General features: G+C 34.3%; 1 long non-coding RNA gene across 5 annotated transcripts in view; it reads right to left on the bottom strand.

Moving 5' to 3' along the window:
* LOC122226371 overlaps positions 1-21,201 on the bottom strand; it is a 220,068-nt gene that overhangs the window by 137,137 nt on the left and 61,730 nt on the right. For 4 of the 5 annotated variants that reach the window (XR_006205602.1, XR_006205598.1, XR_006205600.1 and 1 more), the window contains exons 1-3: positions 6,146-6,214; positions 2,866-2,928; positions 1,244-1,324 (exon numbers count right to left, since the gene is read on the bottom strand). This is a non-coding gene — a long non-coding RNA (uncharacterized LOC122226371). Of the gene's footprint in view, positions 1-1,243; positions 1,325-2,865; positions 2,929-6,145; positions 6,215-21,201 lie in introns of those variants that run through there. The other variant, XR_006205599.1, reaches the window with a different exon arrangement.

The raw sequence follows: 21,201 nt of genomic DNA, 5'->3' as shown, positions 1-21,201 counted from the left end.
TATGAGAAATGTAGTTTTTACCTTTCCAGTCTCTTTGTTACAGGAAACACATTAGTAAAATGAGTGATATAGATGTTGAGGGTTAAGCAACTTCCACTGCAATTCTCTCTTCATGGTGCCCATAATAAATATACTAAGAATGTTCTCCAAATGACCCCTCCCTTCTTTATGCTCCTATACTCTCTAGTTTCTATATCTGCATATGTGCTCTTCTTTTCTAAGTATGTATGTATTCATCTCCTGGATTATAAATTCCTTGAGAACAGGACATTGTAGCTTTCTACACATTTTTGGACTCCATAGTGTCTTCCAGAATGTAAAGGTTGTTTCTCTACGAGACTTTGTATACTTACATATTTAATAAATGTATGCTGAAATGAATGAACAAATATGAACATACTTAGGACCTAAGCAAAGAATAGGGCCCTGAAGCAAGATAAATAATGATTTTTAATTTTTTTTAGTGTTCATTTTTGAGTGAGAGAATGAGAGAGAGACTGAGTATGAGCCAAGAAGGGGCAGAGAGAGAGGGAGACACAGAATCTGAAGCAGGCTGCAGGCTCTGAGCTGTCAGCACAGAGTCCAACATGGGGCTCAAACCCACAAACTGTGAGATCATGACCTGAGCCAAAGTCCGGTGCTTAACTGACTGAGCCACCCAGGTGCCCCTAACTGATAATGATTTTTAGAGGGAAAAATGGTACCCAAGACTTTGATGGCTCAAGATGGAAAAATAATAGATTTAGGGTGTAAAACAACAAAGCAAACAGAAAATTCACACACAGAAAACAGATTTCTCTCTATAAAAATTATTCTAGAATAAATCCTTTATATTAAAAAGACTTCTGTTTTTGGCTTTATACAACAACAAGAAAGAAAAATATGTTAAAAAGTCTCCTTTTCTGGGATTTTCTAAAAATAATAAAGAATTAAAAGAGAAATACAAGATGAATAAGTTCTGGAAAATCTAATATACAACATGGCGGGCGACCACAGTTAATAGTACTGTATTGTACTGACATTTGCTAAGAGAGTAGATCTTAAGTGTTCTCACCACACCAAAATAAAATAATAATAACTATGGGAGGTAATGGATATTTTAATTAACTTGATTGTGGTAATAATTTCACAATATATATGTATATATCGACCCATCACATTGTACATCTTAAGAATATATACTTTTGTCAATAATACTTCACTAAAGCTGGGGGAAAATTGAAAGGTATAAATTAACTAATACCTGATGTGACTGGGAATCATGTGGCAATTTTCTAAGGGAAGAAGATCAATGCAACCACCCCTTCACTTTATAGTTAACCATCTGAAAAAAATACAAAGACAATTTTGGTGGTGTTATACAGGAAGTGGATGATGTACCATACTGTAGAGAGTATTGCTGATTAGCAAAGGAGGCATTTTGATTTGTGGGTTTGAACAGCATAATTTAAAGATGCTCTTTTAGTATGAACTCTAGAATCTTATGTGGAATGCACTGGTTGTCATGGACACCTTTATTTATTTTTCTTTATAAACAAACCCAGCCCAGTTGTTCAACCATGATTTATAGACAACCTCTCAGATTACTCATTCGTTAATCTGAACTCTTAGGAATATAAAATTCTCAAATGCCATTGTTGTTTTACTTTCAGCAACAGACAGCTGGGGAGTAGGAAAGATTTCTCCGAGTTCAACTTTTTTCTTAATCCATTCTACTAATATGTGATTTTGACTAACTTTTTAAAAACTCCATGAGGGCACTTTGTGAAAAATGTGTAATGAATAATGGATTAGTACAAAAATCACATTTAACTTCTGAAAACATCTTAATGATTCTTGTCACTGTTTTAATGTAGCATTGCATTGTTCTTTGACTAATATTAATGAGATGCTTTGGTTATTACTCATTCCATTGTTAGTTGAAGTGGAAAAATCTTCAAATTAACAGCTGCCATATATTAACTTAATCATCAGTATATGTCACTAATTTTTAACGCATGTCTGTGGCAAAATCTACTATTATTCATCAAATGTCTTTCTTCCCTTCTTTCATAAGAACCAACACATAATCACCTACACAGAATAAAGATATTCCCTATCCTGTCTGTTAGGTGTATCCATGTGATTAACTTCCAGCTAGTGGGATGGAAAAGGAAATGATGTGGGCAACATCAAATCACATTCCTAAGAGAAGGGCCCTTTTCCTCTGACTGGAATATGGTACTGCTAGTGAGCCATCATGACCACAAGGATGAAGGCAACAGCTAGAGCTGGGCTGGAGCCAAAACTTGTTAGAGCTGATTGTTATATTTTCGGGAATTTTGCAAGCCAGTGGTGAGGCCGTTGATAGTTTAAAATCGGCTAATACGGACATTTGCACTACAAGAACCAGCAAATACACAAATCAAGGATGTTTTCCCCCCCAGAGAACCAGTTTGCCTGCACACCTCTGTCAATAACAAGGGATAGGGAGAACAGTGATACAAACAGCGTCTGGGCCGTAATATAATCATGGTACCATATCTGGATTCTTATGCCTAAACTATTACATGAGTGAGAAATAAATTCTAAGTTGTTTAAGCTATTGTTACTTGAGCATTTGTTACAGATGCTGAACATTCTACGTAATCAAAATGACTATAATGCCTTCAATTATATATTTAAAAAGTGTTCTAAAAGCCTATCTAAGTCTGAGAAAACTATGTATGTTTCACACTTAAAAATCAGTCATATGTAAATTATTGATCCACAAATACATAATTTCAAATATCCAATTTCTAAAAAACTAAAAGACTATATTAAATATATATAGGTCTTTTACAAAAGCCAAAAACTGTGGGAAGAAGGAGTTGCAAATACATTTACCATTGAGGTTGATTTCATTGATGTGATTTAGCAAGAAACTTAGCCTGAACTTTCCAGAAGTCCCTGCAAACAGGGAAACACAAGGGGAAAGTGAATCCTTATCAACTTAAAAAAGATGAGTTGGTTTCTGCTTAACTAAAAGAAAATTTACACCAGCATTACATTTACAAAAAGAGTACTTTCATGAGCTCTTTTATAAGAATAACTGATCATTTGTTTTAAAGAAATTTTAAGGAAATTTTATGCAAATTAAAGCATTCTTAAGAAACTCAATTTTACCAAACCGTGTTAAAATCTGGCACTGTCAATAAGATATGCTTCAATGAAGATATTTCTGAATATACCTATCTAAAACTTGCTTTCTGCGAGTCTAATTTGATGGAAAGATAGAGCTCAAAATACATGATGAAACATATAGTTCAATTATTTTATAATGCCACCATTTTAACAAAAACTGAATTTTCCAATTTGAAGACCTAGGTTTTCACCAAATGACTTAAATGAACATGAGGTATTTTTCTAAGTGAAACCTTTAATCAAAATAAGATGTTTCTGAGACTAAATTACTGTTAACCTTGTGCCTCAGACTCAGATAATTTCAAAAGTGGAGTAGTAGTAAATTTGACACACTCATTATTCAGAGTATGCATTTAAAATTGCATTGGGGCACCTGGGTGGCTCAGTCAGTTAAGCATCTAACTCTGGCTCAAGTCATGATCTCGCGGCCTGTGACTTCGAGCCCCGCGTCAGGCTCTGTGCTGACAGCTCAGAGCCTGAAGCCTGCTTTGGATTCTGTGTCTCCCTCCCTTCCCCCACTCATTCTCTCTCTCTCGCTCTCAAAAATTAAACATTTAAAAAAATAAATAAAATTGTATAAACATTATGTATCAACATAAAAGTGTTCCATCATTTGATCTATCGAAAATACTGAAATTTATTTAAAATGTAAACTTTACAAACTTTATTAATGTAGATTTTATGAGTAAATAAGTTTATTGGACTAAATAATTTTACTCATAATATTCCTTTTTATTTGCTTAAGGTAACTAACAGTGAGATAGGTACAAAGGTTGAAGTTTGGCTCTGGTTTGACCTAGAGAAATTTACTTTATAATTCATTGTGGACTTCCTAGGTAGCCTCAAGCAAGATCACAATGCAGTTAATTCTTTTAAAACCTAAAATAAAAATAATCTGTAAAAACAACTGTCATTTACCTTAAGAGCTAGACTTTCCTGAATGTAGAATTCACTTTTGAATAGGAAAGCAATTTTGACACTCTAATACAGTCAAAGGGCCAATTGTTGCGATGGAATTACACTGTGACTCTGTCAAAAGTTTCTCATCAACAATATGAAAAGATTGCCAAATATTATATAATTATCCTATATTATCACTGAAAGGTCCATGGCATTTAGGGCTATAACTATAGAGCACTTCCGGCCCATAGGAACATGTCAGAGCCTGAGGAGTGTGAAGAGGTTGCTTGTATGAAGGTGTGTGTAGAAGTGGTATTAGAGCGTGATTTAAGTGAAAAAGGTGTTAGTGGATGGGTAGCAGTAACAAGGATGAGAAGGTGGTTACATTCAGGGGTCACTGGCCTAAGAAGTTACTATAGTGAGGATAGCAGAAGACAGGTTTCTCAATGTCAGAAAAGAGTTCCAAATATGAAAAGGAAAAACAAAAAAAATCTAGCATGAATCCTGCAATGTTGAGTTAGTATTGATGTGAACTCACAGTGTTGGGTAGATGTTAAGAGATAGATAAGGAGACAGTTCACTAAATTGTGTGGGTGTGTAATATTCTTGTACATAACATATATTTGAATATACATATTTGTATACATATTTATATGTGCATGGCTAAGGAGCAGTAATATCTGAAGAGTAAAACGCCCTCTTGACATCTAATCTTGATTTTCAAATATGATTTCTGTCAAAACAAACAAACACCCAACAAACAATCAACAACCAGAAAAACAGGGCTCTTTAAAGAAATGGTGAATTCCAGGGTTGGGACGGAGAAAGCACAAATGAGCCTTTACTTTAGGTGAAAGTAGCACGTGCTCCAAGAAAATAGGGTCATGTCAGGAGGATGTAGAAACCACTGTGAAGGCACTCTAACTGGTCAGATCTGAGAAAATTTGAGGATCAAAATAAGCAATAACATTAATGGATCATAATTCGTTAAATAAAATATAAACCCACGACTCCCAACTTTAGTTAATTTAGTTAAGGTGAAAAGAGAAAGCTTTTGTCTTACAGAACAATGCCAACCAATAAATGTGGAAGGAATGATGGAATTAAAAATTATCATGTGGCAAGCATCAGAATTAATTCAGCTGAGAAACATCAATGGATGCTAAAACAGGTTTGTGGAAGCTTCATCAGGAATGGGGTATTTACATGCTCTCAAAATACCTCCCCTATAAAACAATTATAAATTACAAAGGGAAAAAAGAAAAAACTTAGAGGAGAAATCTGACAAACACCAATTTAATCAAGTAATAAAAGCAGTAAGAAAACAAATCAAAACTGTGTACCACCTGAGTGAAAGAAGTATAAACTCTCACATTTGTGATATTCCTGACAAAAATGCATTCCCTGAATCTAAAAGGAAGAACTATTAGTTAAATCAAAGTGTGGAACATTCTACAAAATAAATGGCTCGTAAAAAGTTGCATGCTCATGAAGTCAAGGAAACACTAAGAAACTGTTCCAGATTTAAGGTGGCTAAAGAGACACAACCACTATTGACACACGCAGTCCTTGACTGGATGGTTTCAGTATATGGGATAATATTAGGACGTCTGGTGAAAGTTTAGTTGAGTCTGAGTATTTCACAGTAATAACGTATTAGTGTACCTTTGTTTCCTGATTTTGATGGTTGGATTGTGGTTATGTAGGAAAATGTATCTTTTTTTTTTTTTTGTAGGAATTACACACCAAATATTCTTGGGTAATAGATCATCATGTTAGCATATTACTCTCAGGTCAGGAAAAAAATCATTTATACTTATTCATGTAACTTTTCTGTAGGTTTGAGATCATTTTAAAGTAAATATAAAATAGGTTTGAATTATTAAATTCTTGAGCTCTAATAGGTGAATAAAAATCTGGAAATCCTGTGGCTAAACTATTGCCAAAATAATCTACAAAGAAAATGTGTTTATAGTACTTTATAATATTTTATTTTTAAGAAAATGAAGACTATTTTTTGACAAGATTATGGCTAACACAAGCAGAACCAAAATCTCACATTAGAAGTCAGAATAGTAATTACCCTTGGTGAGAAGGCAAAACTGACAGGTGGCAAAAGAGGACTTCTCAGATTCACTACAGTCTCTGTCAAAATTCCAACAGTCTTTTACACAGAACTGGAAAAGACCAACCCTCAAATTCTTATGGAATTTCAAGGGGCCCTGAGTAGCCAAAACAATCTTGAATAAGAAGAACAAAGTTGGAGGATTGCACTTCCTAGACTTCACAACTCACTCCAATTAATTAAAGTAGTATTGCACTTGCATAAGGAAGACATACAGACAGATGTAATAGGATAGAGAGACCAGAAATAAACTCATCATATGTATATATATATATAATCATTATTTATATATATGTCAATTGAATTTGACAAGGGTTCAGAGAGCATTTAATGGGGAAAAGACAGTCTTTTCAATAAATGATGCTGGGAACACCGGATATCCACATGCAAAAGAAGGAAGCTGGACCTTTATCTTACACTATGTGCAAAAATTAACTCAAAACATACCAAAAACCTAAACTTAAGAGCTAAAATTATAAATATCTTACAAGATTTTTTTCTCTGTCACTGGGTTTATATGTAAGTAGTGAATCACTGAGCTCTACTCTTGAAACCAATACTATACTTATGTTAAATAACTTGAATTTAAATAAATAAATTATGTACTCTTAAAAAACTAAATAAAGACTGAATAATATATATTATGCATATATACACCATAAAAAATAAAATAAAAATCTTACAGAAAACTTTGTGGAAAATCTCCATGACACTAGATTTGGCAATGACTTCATGGATACAACACCCAAAAGCACAGATAACAAAAGAAAAAAATAGAAAGACTTCATCAAAATTAAGAACTTTTGTGTATCAAGTGATATTATCAAAAAAGTGGAAAAAAACAACATACAGGAAAAATATTTGGAAATTATATGTCCAGAAGTGATTAAGATCCAGAACATATAAAGAACTCCCAAAATTCAGTAACAACAACAAAAAAAACAAACAGCCCAATTTAAAAAGTGGGCAAAGGACTGAAATAGACACTTCTCCAAAGAAAATGTACAAATGGCCAATAAACACGTGAAAAGATACTCAACATCATTACTCAGTAGGCAAATGCAAATCAAAATCACAATGAAATACCACTTCACACCTACTAGGATGAATAAAAAAGAATGGAAAATAACATGTTAGCAAGGATGTGGAGAAATTGGAACCCTCAAGCATTTCTGGTAGGAATGTAAAATGGTGCAGCTGCTGTGGAAAACTGTTTGCTGGTTTCTCAAAAGGTTACACATAGAACTTCCAGATGAGTCATCAATTCCATTCTTAGGTATATACCCAAAAGAACTGACAACAGGGATTATAAAAGATATTTGTATGCCAATGTTCATGCATTATTCACAAGAGCCAAAAGATAAGAACAATCCAAATGTCTATAATCAGATGAATGAATAAACAAAATGCAGTACAATGGAATATTTGGCTATAAAAAGGAAATACATTTTTATATATACTATAACATGAATGAATCACATGAACATTATGCTTAATGAAATAAGCCAGACTCAGAAGAATATATATAAAATATTTTATGATTCCTCATTTATGACTATCTAGAACCGACAAATTCATAATTCAGAAAGTCAAAGTTTCCATGCAGTAGGGGGAATGGAAGAAGGTGAATAGTTGTTTAACATGGCATTCCCCTGTATGTGTGGGGTAGGGGGTCCAAACTTCCCCTTTCACTAAGGGCACCAGTCATACTGGATGATGGGCCCACCCTACTCCAGTATGACCTAATCTTAGCTAATCATGTTTGCAATGACCTTATTTCCAAATAAGGTCACATTCTTAGGTACTAGAGGTTAGGACTTCAACATACAAAATACGAGAGGGCAAAATTCAATTCATAAAAATTACCGTTCTCTTGAATTATGTTTATTTATTTATAAAAGTCAAACAGTAGACATGGTAGAACTTCTTAACTTATCAACATATTTTTCTTGGTAACATTGATATTGCTGAAGTCAGTAAAAACCGCAGGGATGTCGATGTATTTGGGGCATATTTTTACATGACATCTTACATTTTTCTAGAAGTTTCGTTCTGAGCTTTATCTTGCTTTCAATGGATTATAAAGTTTGTATTTCCTCACACTAAAGTAAATTGCCCAGATTTACTGCATTGCCCAGATTTAATGTATTAGTTAATAAAATAAGTATTTGAAACTTAATAAATTTCAGGAATTGTCTCTGCTGTAGGCTCTGTTTTCATATACTGGAATTTTCTCTATGAAAAGTCATGAAAGGCATCTTTCTTTTGCAGGCATGTCAGGAATTACATGAAATGTTTTAATATATCCTCTGATAGTTACCTACCCATTCACCACCCTTCAAGTAGAGCCAACATTCCAAGTGATGGGGGCTACCTCATCTGTTTTATTGCAACAGCAGTTGAAAGCCTTTTCCTACAATCAGTGTTAAAAAGAGAGAACTTCCAATAACCACTGGAAATCATTCTAGCACACATGCTAAATACATTACTCAGTAATAAAACTATTTAAATTTTTCATCCCTGAAAATTAATCTAACAATTTTGGAGGCCATGTTGTACTCTCAGGATAAGTGCAAAATTCTCTTTGATGCTAAGGCATACTGATAAAAATAATTAATCACCCTACAAATATTGTGGTTTGATACTTTGAATCCTCTCCATAGAACACTTACTTTTTGATAAGAGAAATCATATTTTTGTTAAAGAGAATGATAATAACCATCTGTTGAGTTAAGTAACTGCTTGGACTTCACACTAAAATAGAATAATGTCATATCTCAAATGCATCAAAGGTATGATTTAGAGAGAGCTAGCCCATGGTTATAAAATCAGCAATGAAATAATGACACATTCTTTCTTCTATACTTTATCAGAAAGTGCCATTCCAAAGTACAGAGTGTCCTTTCCACCCCTCCCAGAATGAGACAGCTAGGGTTTATACTTCCCAAAGTCTGGCAGAACATTAATGAGCAAAATTTCCCACTCTGACTTTATAAAAGAGATAGTCTGTAACCAGGACCAACAGGGTAGAAAACCACCAACTTTGTTTGGGAAATTTGAGGGGGAGAAAAGTGCTCTTCTGGCCCCAGATAACTTTTGCACTTCTAGTCCAGAGAACCTTAATATTTTGAAGTCAGGAGTTATTTCCAGGAAGCCACAGTAAAAAAGGATTTGCCATAAAGCACTAAAAAAGTAATAAAGCATTATCAAGGATTTGTTAGCCAAATTTTTAATGCAGCTGTGGGAACTGAGGAAATGAGACAGGGCAAGTATATCCTGATGGGTAATTAAGGAGGAAAGGCCCAAAGCACTCAGCTCAAAAGGATAGGCTGTGGGTGGTGCTTCAGAGGCAGAGTCTGTACTCTGAAAACCTGGGGACATAAGTGTGGGTGCTTGCAGAATAAGGAGAGAGAGAAGGACACAGGGATTTCCTCTGTGTATTCCATGAATCTCACTGTGTGTGTAGGCCAGGAAATTAAAAGAATAAAACTTGGAACTAATGCAGATAATCTCCATAAACCTTATTATTTGTCATGTGAAACATATTCACTTTGCACATACTGAAACAGAAGTTTATAATAAGTATTATGTTCCCAACCAAGGTAAAATGAAGGGACAGGAACTAAAAAGAAAAGGCAGCACCTGACATCCAGAAGCTGGCATAGTACTGACAGCAAGGCCTTGGTGTTCTGTTAAACATAATCTCACAGAGCATCAGTATCAGACAAGGGCACTCTGTAATCATGATGGATCAAGGCAAAAACAAGACCACTCCATAAACATGGCAGAACACAGACAAAACACGAACACTGTCCAACCAGAAAATTCTACACATTCCCTACTCCCAGCCAAAATGAGTGCTTCAGCAATCCCTCCTTTACCCTTGCTCTACTCTATCCTCCCTAAAGATAAGATTTATTTCGAGCTCAATCATAGAAGTGTCCCCTCTTTCTGATAATAGCCAATCTATACCAAACTCCCAATCTATAGCACTCTTCACCAAATCACCCAAAGCCCAAAACCTCCAATAAGTCCATTTCAGCATCTTCTTACCAGTGTACCCCATAGTCCCTCATGGTGTATATTCTCTCACTGTGATGAGTAATAAACTGAAGTTGCTCAACTGCAGATGTATTCCTGGTAATTACTGGCTAGGACATTAACAAGAAGTGCTGAAATTTCCCCCAAATAAAATTAGATAAAATAATTGAGGATAATTTCTGCTACTGAAATATAAAGCCTCACTTATTGCATCTGTATAATACAGTAATGGCAAAAACAGAGCTTTAATTTGGCCTTAAATAATCTATTAACTACCTCAATTCTCCCCTCTCTATAAATTGCCTGACAAACCAATTTTGACTTCTGAGTACAAAATTAATATGTACCTCGAGGGGCACCTGGGTGGCTCAGTCAGTTAAGCATCCAACTTCAGATCAGGTCATCATCTTACAGCCCGTGGGTTCGAGCCCTGCATCGGGTTCTGTGCTGACAGCTCAGAGCCTAGAGCCTGCTTCAGATTCTGTGTCTCCTTCTCTCTCTGCTCCTCCCTCGCTTGTACTCTCTCTCTCTCAAAAATATCTTTTTTTAAATTAAAAAAAAAAGACTACTAGGTACCTTGAAACATAGTTAAAAAATAACTTGTACCATACTGACTTCTGTTATAGAAAAAAAAAAAGACCATAAGAGCAATTATGTAAAAAATAAATTTCAAAAATGATCATCAGAGAGTATCTGTTTCTCTGAGTTATAAATACATCTTTCCCCAACTTGTAGACTATTGATGGACCTCTATCTAATTATCCCTCCAGTTCCTGCTCCAATGTAGTATTTCCCCAAGCTGACTCTGGGTTTGGCCATGTATTTTGTTTTGCCCAATGGGACATAAGCAAATGTTAGTGATTAGATTGGGTCCTTCCAAAATTCACAGGTTGAAGCCCCAAATCCTAGTGCAATTGTAATGGAGATAGAGCCTCTGAAGAGATAATTGAAATTAAATGAGGTCATAAGGGTATGGTCTGAATCCAGTGGAACCTGTATCCTTATAAGAGGAAGAGACACCAGGGATACATGTACACAAAGAAAATGCCACGTAAAGGCATAGTAAGAAGATGGCTATGTAAGCCAAGGAGAAAGTCCTCATGAGAAACCAACCCTGCAGGAGCCTTTTGAATTTCCAGCCTCCAGAGAAATGTGAAAATTACATCTCTGTTGTTTATGCTGCCCAGTCTGTGAAGCCCTAGCAGGTCAATACTGTAAATACGATGAAAACTGAGTTTTGATAAGTGCTTGTATATTAAAACCTTCCTGGGATCCTAAAACCGCTATGCTGTGAAGAAGTTAGAGATATTTAGAGATCATGTAGATGAGAACCAAGAAACTCAGCCAACATTCAGAATGGAGGCCAGAGACATATGGGCCCAATCAAGCCATCTCTACAATCTGCCAGCCATTTGAGCCATCCTAGCTGAGGTTCCAGACAACATGGAGCAGATATCATGCCTGTCAAATTGTATGACAAATAATTATATCAAATTCTTTGACACACAGAATCATAAGCAAAAAAAAAAAAAAAAAAAAAGGTATTGTTCTCACCTCCTAAATTTTAAGATGGTTTGTTAACATACCAATAGATAAATAAAAGAAATTGGTACTAGAAATGAGATGCAACCATAGCAAACAACTAAAACATGTAACATTGCCTTGGTGACTGGATGGTGGGTGTGAGGTCTTGCATTATTGTTCTCTAGATAAAAAGGCCTGTTTTCACTGGAGGAAAAAAGAGATATATGTACATGTACATGCATGCACACACGCCTCCTCTCCCCAACTGCCACACACCCCACATACCTCAGAGACAGAGAGATTTCAAGGAATTCTCTCATGTAATTGTAGGAACCAGCAAGTTCTAAATCTGCACAGCAGGCTAGCAGGTTGGAAATGCAGGAAAGAGTTGATCTTGCAGCTCAAGTTTCAAGGCAGTCTAGAAGCAGCAGTCCTTCTTCACTGAAGGATTTTATTCTTTTTTTCTCTTAAAACTTTCAATTGATTGTAAGGAACCCACCCATATTATGGACAGCAATATGCTTTATTCAAAATTTACTATTCAAATGTTAATAGTATATAATAGAGCACAAAGAACACAAATAGGAAAAAAAGCAAGGAAAAGATAATAGAACAGAGCATCCAAGAACTGTGTGACAACATCTTATGATGAAAAGAGAACAGAACAGAAGAAAAAAAAATGGGAAAAATAGAATCTGAGAATTTTCAAAATTTAATGAAAACAACAAACCACAGATAAAGAAGCCTAGAGAACTCCAACCAAGATAAACATTCTTTAAAAACTATAAGTAAAAGAGCAAACTATACCCTAAGCAAGCAGAAGTGATGAATAATTAAGATAAGAGTGACAGTAGAAAAAGTAAAGAAAATAAAAGCTAATATGTGGTTAATTTGACAAGACTAAAACATTTGATAAATATTTAGTAAAGAACAAAGGAGAGAAGATAAAAATTATAACTATCAAGAATAAAAACGGAGAATTGCTTCAGATCCTCATACATTAAAAAGGATAATTCAGGAATATGTTGAAGAACTTTATATAAATAAATTTGAGAACTTAGATTAAAAGGACAAATCCTTTGAAAGACACAAGTTACCAGAGCCTGCATAGCCCTATATCAGTAGTCACCAAATTTTTCATCAAAGGATGACATAATAATTTTAGACTTAATAGACCACAGAAGGTCTGCTCCAATAACTCATCTCTGATGTTGTAGTGAAAAAAACCATAGACAATATACAAACTAATGGACATGGCTATTGTCTAATTAGAATTTACCAAAATAGATGACTGGCCTACAACCCATAGTTTGTCAACCTCTATCCTATTTCGAACAATTCCAGTAAATGATTATTGAATACCTAGAATATAATTGCATCATGTGAGATAAAAATACAATGCTGAACAAAACAGATTCTCGGCTCTCAGAGTTAATGGTCTACGGTCCAGTCACTGATATAAATAAATAATCAGACAAAAAAAATGTGATAACTGTAACAATGGAGGTAGTCCAATATTCTGTACAATGTAGGAAAGATACTTAACCCAGATTGTGAGGCTCAAAAAAATTACCAGAAATAAGTTATACCTCACCAGAAGATGAAAGGGAGATGGTATATCGAAACAACAACAAAAGTGTAGGTACAAAAATATTAAAAAGAAACTATGGGAAATCTTGGAAACTGAGAAAAACTTCAGTATAAATGAAGCCTGGAAGGCAAGTGGTAGAGTAGCACAAAAGGAACAGAATCCACCTGTGCTGAGCCATTGCTATACTTTAGGAAAGAAATATTCTGAACTATAGTAGTGGTGGACTAGCGATGCCAGGAAGTAAGTAAATTCAATAGATAATTGGAAAGATATGGAGTATAAAAGAGAACCAAGAAACCCAGCATTCTGGTGTAAGTTGGGTATTGATGTCATTTTTCTGATAAAGGAACACAGAAAGAATAATGAAACTACATATCCTCAAAAATGTTAGGTAATTCCAGTTATAAAATAAATAAACCCTGGGAATGGTAATGTAGGGCATGGTGAGTATAGTTAATATTGTATTGTAGATTTGAAAGTTTCTAATTGAGTAGATCATAAAAGTTCTCATCACAAGAAAAAAAACGTATAACTATGTGTGGGATAGACGTTAACTAGACATTACAGTGATCATTTCTCAACATATATCTTCAGTCATTATGTTGTACACCTGGAACTAATATATTTTACATATCAATTATATATCAATAAAAAATTTTTCAAAATAAGACAAAAAGGTAATTCAACCAACATATATTGTCTATTATAGAAACTATGTTTTATACATTATATATAGCCCAGTCGTCTGCCATCTCATAAGACCAGTGTACAGTGTTTGTATTTGTCTTTTCTCCTCCAGTAAAAAGTGAAATTCTTAAAGCAATGTGTTTTCTATGTTTATTACATTACAATCATTGACTAGCTGGTGTTTGGCATCTAGGAGTAGACTACTGCCAGCCTCGATGATGAGACCCACTGAAACAATATCAGTCTATACTTCTTACTCAAATACATGCCCTTTGAAGAAAAATTTTATAGTTTATTATTTAAGTCTCTTCAATCTCATTATTTATATGGACATATCACTGGATGAAGACATTTAGTACTGAAATTTAAAGATGTAAGGAATCATATATCAACTTATTCAGTAATTCAAAACACATGCAAGGAAACTGGTGACAGTGGCATTTGTTGAAGTTTTATATAGAGGAGGCTTAGGAAGAGGTTAAGATTAGGAGACTAATTTTGATGCTGCATGAGCATAATATTTTACACAGGGGGAGGAAAAGTCAGTTGTCTCAATTGATGGAGTCATGTCTGGGTGCATATGTGTGTGTGCATGTGTGTGGGGGGAACAGCGGAATGTTGCCACTGGAAATTAGGAGGACACTGAAACTCCCCTAAGGCTCATCTCAAATTCTACTGAGTGGCCTTATTTCATTTTGGTTTGATTTTAGAAACAACTTTACATAGTTTTATTTTTGTTGTGACAGGCTTTTGGGCATCAGAAAATTACAGAATTAGTATCTTTACTAAAAGATCATCAGACCAAAATTTAAACATTTAAAAAGAATTTTGAACTGTAAGCAATAGCTGAGAACAAGCTACAAACACTGTAAAAGCATGAAGACTGTGGGTTAGCTGAGCGATAAAAAGCTGACTTAGTTGGACAAACCTCTTAGAATATCTTTCAGGTACAGAGAAACCAAGGAATTATAATCTATTTTGTTAAGGCCAAAAAGGAAATAGTTCCCTCTCCCCTTTGTTGTGTTTTTCGTGAATGGATAATAGTTTTAAGAATATAGCACTGAGTAATGATGGGATAGTTCACAGAAGAACCAAAATACCACTGGCACTGATTGAATGGCTTTTTTACTGGTTCTGTGTGACCTCTGAAAGGTGATTCCTGTCACCACAGTAAGCATAGCACACAACAGCTAAAACAAAGGTAGAACAGCTGACTCTTTTAAATGGAGCAAATAGAATTTCATGGAAAATTTGAGTACTGTAAAGACAGGCTCTTTAAAACAACGTCAGGCTGTTCCTAAACCAAACAGAGGGAATGAGTTACAGTGATTTCTAGAATAACATAGCCCCTCAAATAATTATTGAGGAAAACAATATAAGTTTGATCTGAGTATCAACCTTGATCATATTCACTCTAACACTAATTAGAATCTCTTACTTCACTAAAGCATAACTTTAATGTCACAAATAAAAATGAGGAAAACAAAAAAGCCTAAGCTAGCTACTCTTTCTGAAAGGAAGTAAATATACCCCAATAATAAGTGTCTCAAGTGTGCTGTTGAACCTTGTTTCAAAAACAATTTTTTTAAGGAATGGATAAATAAATAAATCTTCAAAACTAAGCTCTTAGCTGTAGAATATAGTAATAGGAGATGAACTCATTAGCTGAAAATCTGCAGAAGCTGGCCTTGCCCAAAGAAAATCCAATTATGAATATAGATCTCTATCAATTAAAAGTTAATTTGCTAATTGAAGGAGTAAGATGATAGCATATTCTTGAGTCGAGGCTAGATGAATCAAACGACCTGAAATGGGTTCTAGAATTTTATTTCATTTTCAAATAGTACAATCTTTAGGAATTAGAAAAAATATTTTTATAATTAAATTTTCCCATGGACCAAAAAAATCATTTGTTCTGTTCTCCAATTCGCTAATTCAACATGTTTTAAATTACTCCTTATCCAGTATTTCACCTTCACCTCACATACTCATTATGGCCTGTTTAGATTACATTTCTGAAGAACCTAGAAAGCAGACAATGTGCTAGAATAGGAGAAACTATTGCTAAATAAGTGCTCTATAAACACAGCCTGAATTTAACTCTTCTAGACATGTAAAATAGCATAGTGGTAAGAGATTCCTTGAGAGTTGAGGGCTAATAAGAAAACCACATCAAGAGATTCTAATCAAGTTTTTATATCATATAAACAGAACTGTAAAATGTCTACCATAAATATAATTTCAAATTTTATAATTTGCTGCAGATTCAAAAATTGCAGCTATTCTTGGAAAATTAAAATTTCTTCTGGTTATTTGACTAGGATTAGTCAACCACAGGGGAAAAAATTCATCATTTATTTCTCAAAGTGTCTTCTCTCAAGGTAATAGTGTTAGCCCTAGGAGGAGAAGATGGAGATAGCTAGCTATCTATGAAGAAGGCACCTAACTCAAGATGTCTCCCATTTCTCAATATTAAAATCCTCACCTTCTTTTGATCACATCTAGTGAAAGGCCTTATAATATTTGGGGGAAAATCACTCCTACAATAGCCACAATTACTTAATCCTTTACTACATAATAGAACTATGTATATGTAACTTTTTCTTTCTCACAACTGCCTCACTAGGTAGTATTATGTTCACCAATAAACATACGAGAAAATGAAGGCTTGAGAAATAAATTAATTGGGCTAAATACCCATGATTTTTAGCTGCAGAGTAGTATTACGACTTACATTAGTATTTCTGAGTCTGGCTCCAAACCCCACGATCTTTATTCTGTGCTTCCTCCTATATAGGTAATACCAAAGCAAAGATTAGTGCATCTGACTATCTTATTATGCATCTTGCCTTGGCAGAGACTTCAAGGGGTTTGAATAAAAATAAGGAAGGTATTAAAAGATAATGTGACACCACTAGTAAAGAACTCAACATGGGCTATTGCTGCCAAGATCTAAGAATGGCCAGCACAAGAATTCTGAACTGGGCCAGAGCCTGCCTCAGAAAGACAGGAGCATAAAGATAAACTGTTCACTCAAGAAGTTCATTTAGGAAACTCCTTAGTATAGAAGTAAAACCTATAGTCTCCTTTCTGTAATAATTATGTCTTGATCACTTATTTGTCAATGGGATAGTATGAAGACAAATTTCAGGTTTTTGGTTTTTTTCTGCAGCAAATATTTATTGAGATAGATGTATTAAAGGTGATTCTGATGTTATACACTGGTGAAAAGACATACAACCACCCATTTCTGCTGAATTCTATTGGTTACAAAAGTCACAAGACCAACCCAAGTTTAAAAGAAGGAAGTAAGACTCAATCGAAAAAGCAGAAAAGAATTTGTGGTCATATTTTATCCAATGCAATTTATTTTGGTATACTATTACTTTTCATGTTTTCCTTATGAAATCTCTAGAAAGAAGTTAATTCTCTGGCAATAATAGTTGTTCAAAATTAAATGGCTCTAGATTTGCTGTCTATAAAGAAGTTTACATGTTTAATTAAGGCCTTTAACTAGCCTACATTAGTTAATCACACCAAAACACAAGAAAACTAGCCTTTTTGTGTGTGACACAGAATATTCTTTGGAGATTATTTATAATCACAAGGGGAAACTCAACAAAATTATCCAAAACAGCTATTAAATCAATAGAAAAGGTGCATATAACTTTACTGTCATACTGGAGAATTGTCTAACAGGATCACCCAAAAATAATGTAATTTCCTAGAGTATGTGCCTTTTTGCTTTGCTTTTTACTATTTTTTTTAATTTTATTTTAGAGAGCATAAGCGGGGGAGAGGGACAGAGGGAGAGAAAGAGAGAGGGAGAGAAAGAGAGAGGGAGAGAAAGAGAGAGGGAGAGAAACAGAGAGAGAAAGAGAGAGAGAGACAAGGAGAGAAAGGGAGAGAGAGGGGAGGAAGAGAGAGAGAGAGAGAGAGAGAGAGAGAGAGAGAATCTTAAGGAGGCTCCACACTCAACCTGACATGGGGCTTGATCCCACCACCCCAGGATCATGACCAGAGACCAAATCAAAATTTGGACACTCAACAGACAGAGCCATGCAGGCACGCCACTTGCTTTTTACTATTGATTAAAACCAAGAATTTGTGAAGTTCCATGTTCACTTGCAGCTATGAAATATTGGAGATGTAAATAATTTCTTTTTAGAAGAAAGGCAATCCCAAAGGTTGTAATTTTATTGCCCTGTAGAATATTAACCTGTTTTGTCCCTAACATGGCAAATCGACTTCAGCATGTCTTTCTTAACAGACTATAACAATCTCTGTTCTTTAAGTGCTCCTTGAACTAGCTTTACCTTCTTGCTGATTCCCTCATTAATGATTTAAAAAATGTTTGGTATGTGCTCACTTGATATTTGTAAAAAAGTTTTGTTTCTAACTTTAAAAATTATCCTTTGAATGGATCTAGAAAGTATAATACCAAGTGAAATAAGTCAGAGAAAGACAAATACCATATAATTTCACCCATATGTGAAATTTAAGAAACAAACAAAGAAAAAAAAACAGACTTTTAACTATAGAGAACAAACTGACAGTTATCAGAGGGATGGGGTGTGGGGAGGGTGGGTTAAATAGGTGAAGGGGATTAAGGGTACACTTATCATGATGAGCACTGAGTAATTATAGAGTTGTTGAATCACTGTATTGTACCCCTAAAACTTATAGAACACTGTATATTAACTATACTGGAATTAAAAAAAAAAAGTCCTTTGATTTTTATCAGTGGAGGTGCAAAGAAGTAGTGTCTGAACTTCCTGATGGATTAGAGGTAAGGACTGAAGAAAAGAAAAACATGAAATATAACTTGCAAGCTCTCAAACTTTGAAACAATCACTTGTGAAAATAACACTATAAAACCTGAACGTCTCTAAGGGTAAGTTTTAATTTTTTTTAATGTTTATTTATTTTTGAGAGAGAGAGAGAGACAGCGTGAGTGAGGGAGGGGCAGAGAGAGAGGGAGACACAGAATCCAAAACAGGCTCCAGGCTCTGAGCTGTCAGCACAGAACCCAATGCAGGGTTCAAACTCACAAACCATGAGATCATGACCTGAGCCTAAGTAGGATGCTCAATAGACTGAGCCACTCAGGCGCCGCTACGGGTAAGTTTTAAAGCTATGGATGAATTAATCTTGCCTGCTTGAGATCAAAAGGAAAGAGTATCTGCCCTGTCTCAAATATCATTCAGCAAGTACCATAGGAGCATTTAAAACATTATTTTAACATTTTCTAAGAGAATAACTCTGGGAAAACTATCATTTAGCCATGAAACAGTTGGATCAAGTTTTTAAAGGCAAATAATGTACTACTCACATTTTGGCTAGAAAACAGAAAGAGTAAAATCTGTTTTTTTTAATTTTATATAGCTTTATCTTTAGATTTGGGGCATATAAAAATCTTGCCAGGAATTAGTTGATTTGATTTATATAATTTTATTCCTTTATATGCCATATTCCTGTTCCTATTACTTTATTTTTGTCCCATACTTTAACAACTGTTAAAACATGTTATCATATATAAGTACTCAAATTTAAGATCCCACCTCTTCTAACTTTTTCTCTCCAGAGAAAATCTGGTGCTTTTACTTTTATAAATCTGTATTTTCTTGGTTTCGAAGGAATACCTAAACCCATTTATTTAACAATAAGATCACAGTTTAGATGTTTAAATATCTCTCCCAGCAAGACATTCGTTTTTTTCTCTATGCTTAAGACATTTGAACTGTAAGTAGTATAAAGTTTTTAAACCAGTAAGTCTTGAAATGAAATATGTCAAAATAGTATGATTTTTACATTAGGATTTTACATAAGTATGATTTTACATAAGGATATATAACCTTGTGTAAATTGAAAGAGCTAGATGCAATATTTTGTGAACTGAATCTATTCGATTTTGCCTGAAGATACTGTTTAGTAATTCTCAAGAAATAAAATGCTTTGAGCACAGGCTAAAGTTCATTTGTATGTTTTTGAAGTTGATGTTTCCAAGATCATTTGATTTTGCTGATCAAATCTATTTACTTGAAAAATAAAATTAAATTTGCCACAGTGAATGCTTTTGGATGACATGCGCAATAAAATTGAAAGCATGTTGTATTCTTTATGTCCATGATTGTGGCTAAATTTGGATCCTAACTCATGCTTTAGAACATGAGTTTAGTGTTCAAAATAACCATGAAGGATTGAATAAAAAGATCTACATCAATGAAATTTAGTAAGGAAGAGTACATAGTGTTTACTTGGGCTTCCTATGAAGAACAAAGTCAAATTTAATCTAAGTTTATCAAGAAGTAAACCTTTATAGAACCACTGACTCCATTCCTCTGATCTTTTTTGCATAGGCCTAGTTATAACCATTATCTCAGCTGTGTTGATTATCTCCTAGGAGGTCTCTAAGCTTCTGTGAGATACTAAGAATTCCAATAAGAAAGGAGTTATCTTTAGAACTTGTCAATCCTTTCCTGTAATCATCTGGCTAATGGCCTTTTCTTCAACTGACAAATAACTTTTTAGAGAATCTAATCCATGTTAGGCTCTGTGTTATAAACTTTAAGTATGTATTATTATTCAACCCTCACAGTTCTGTGAATAATATTAACCTTGTATTAGAGGTAAGGATAAATAACTTGCTCAAGGTCACCTGGCTAGCAAGTTGCTGAGCTATATTATTTCTTTTCAAAACCTATAGTCTTTACACTTGAACTGAAGTTGAACCTCGTAAGAAGGGAGGTTTTACAACATTAGTCACATTCATAGCAGAGAAATCTATTGTCAACTACCGGGCAATTACAAATGTTCACAACAGCTGGGGCAATAAAGATATATATTATTTGGTCTGGAGAAAGTTCTTGTATTAGACATTCTATAACATAATCTTTCTAAGAATTATTAATATTTAAAAGTTAAAGAAACATCAAAAATTTGAAAATTATTACCTCTGAGATAAAGAATACTTCACAATCAATGTCATATATATGTATGTGTGTGTGTATGTATATATATATATATGTATATGTATATGTATATGTATATATGTATGTGTATAAATGTATATGTGTATGTGTGTGTGTGTATAGACTCCCTATTTTCTCCAGGCCATTAAATTCTTAAATAATTATGAATGAGCCAAGTGTCTTTTCTTCTCTCCTGTTAT

Source organism: Panthera leo, chromosome C1 (genome assembly GCF_018350215.1).
Source record: "Panthera leo isolate Ple1 chromosome C1, P.leo_Ple1_pat1.1, whole genome shotgun sequence".
NCBI lineage: Eukaryota > Metazoa > Chordata > Mammalia > Carnivora > Felidae > Panthera > Panthera leo.
This window is presented reverse-complemented; position numbering and strand designations above follow the sequence as displayed.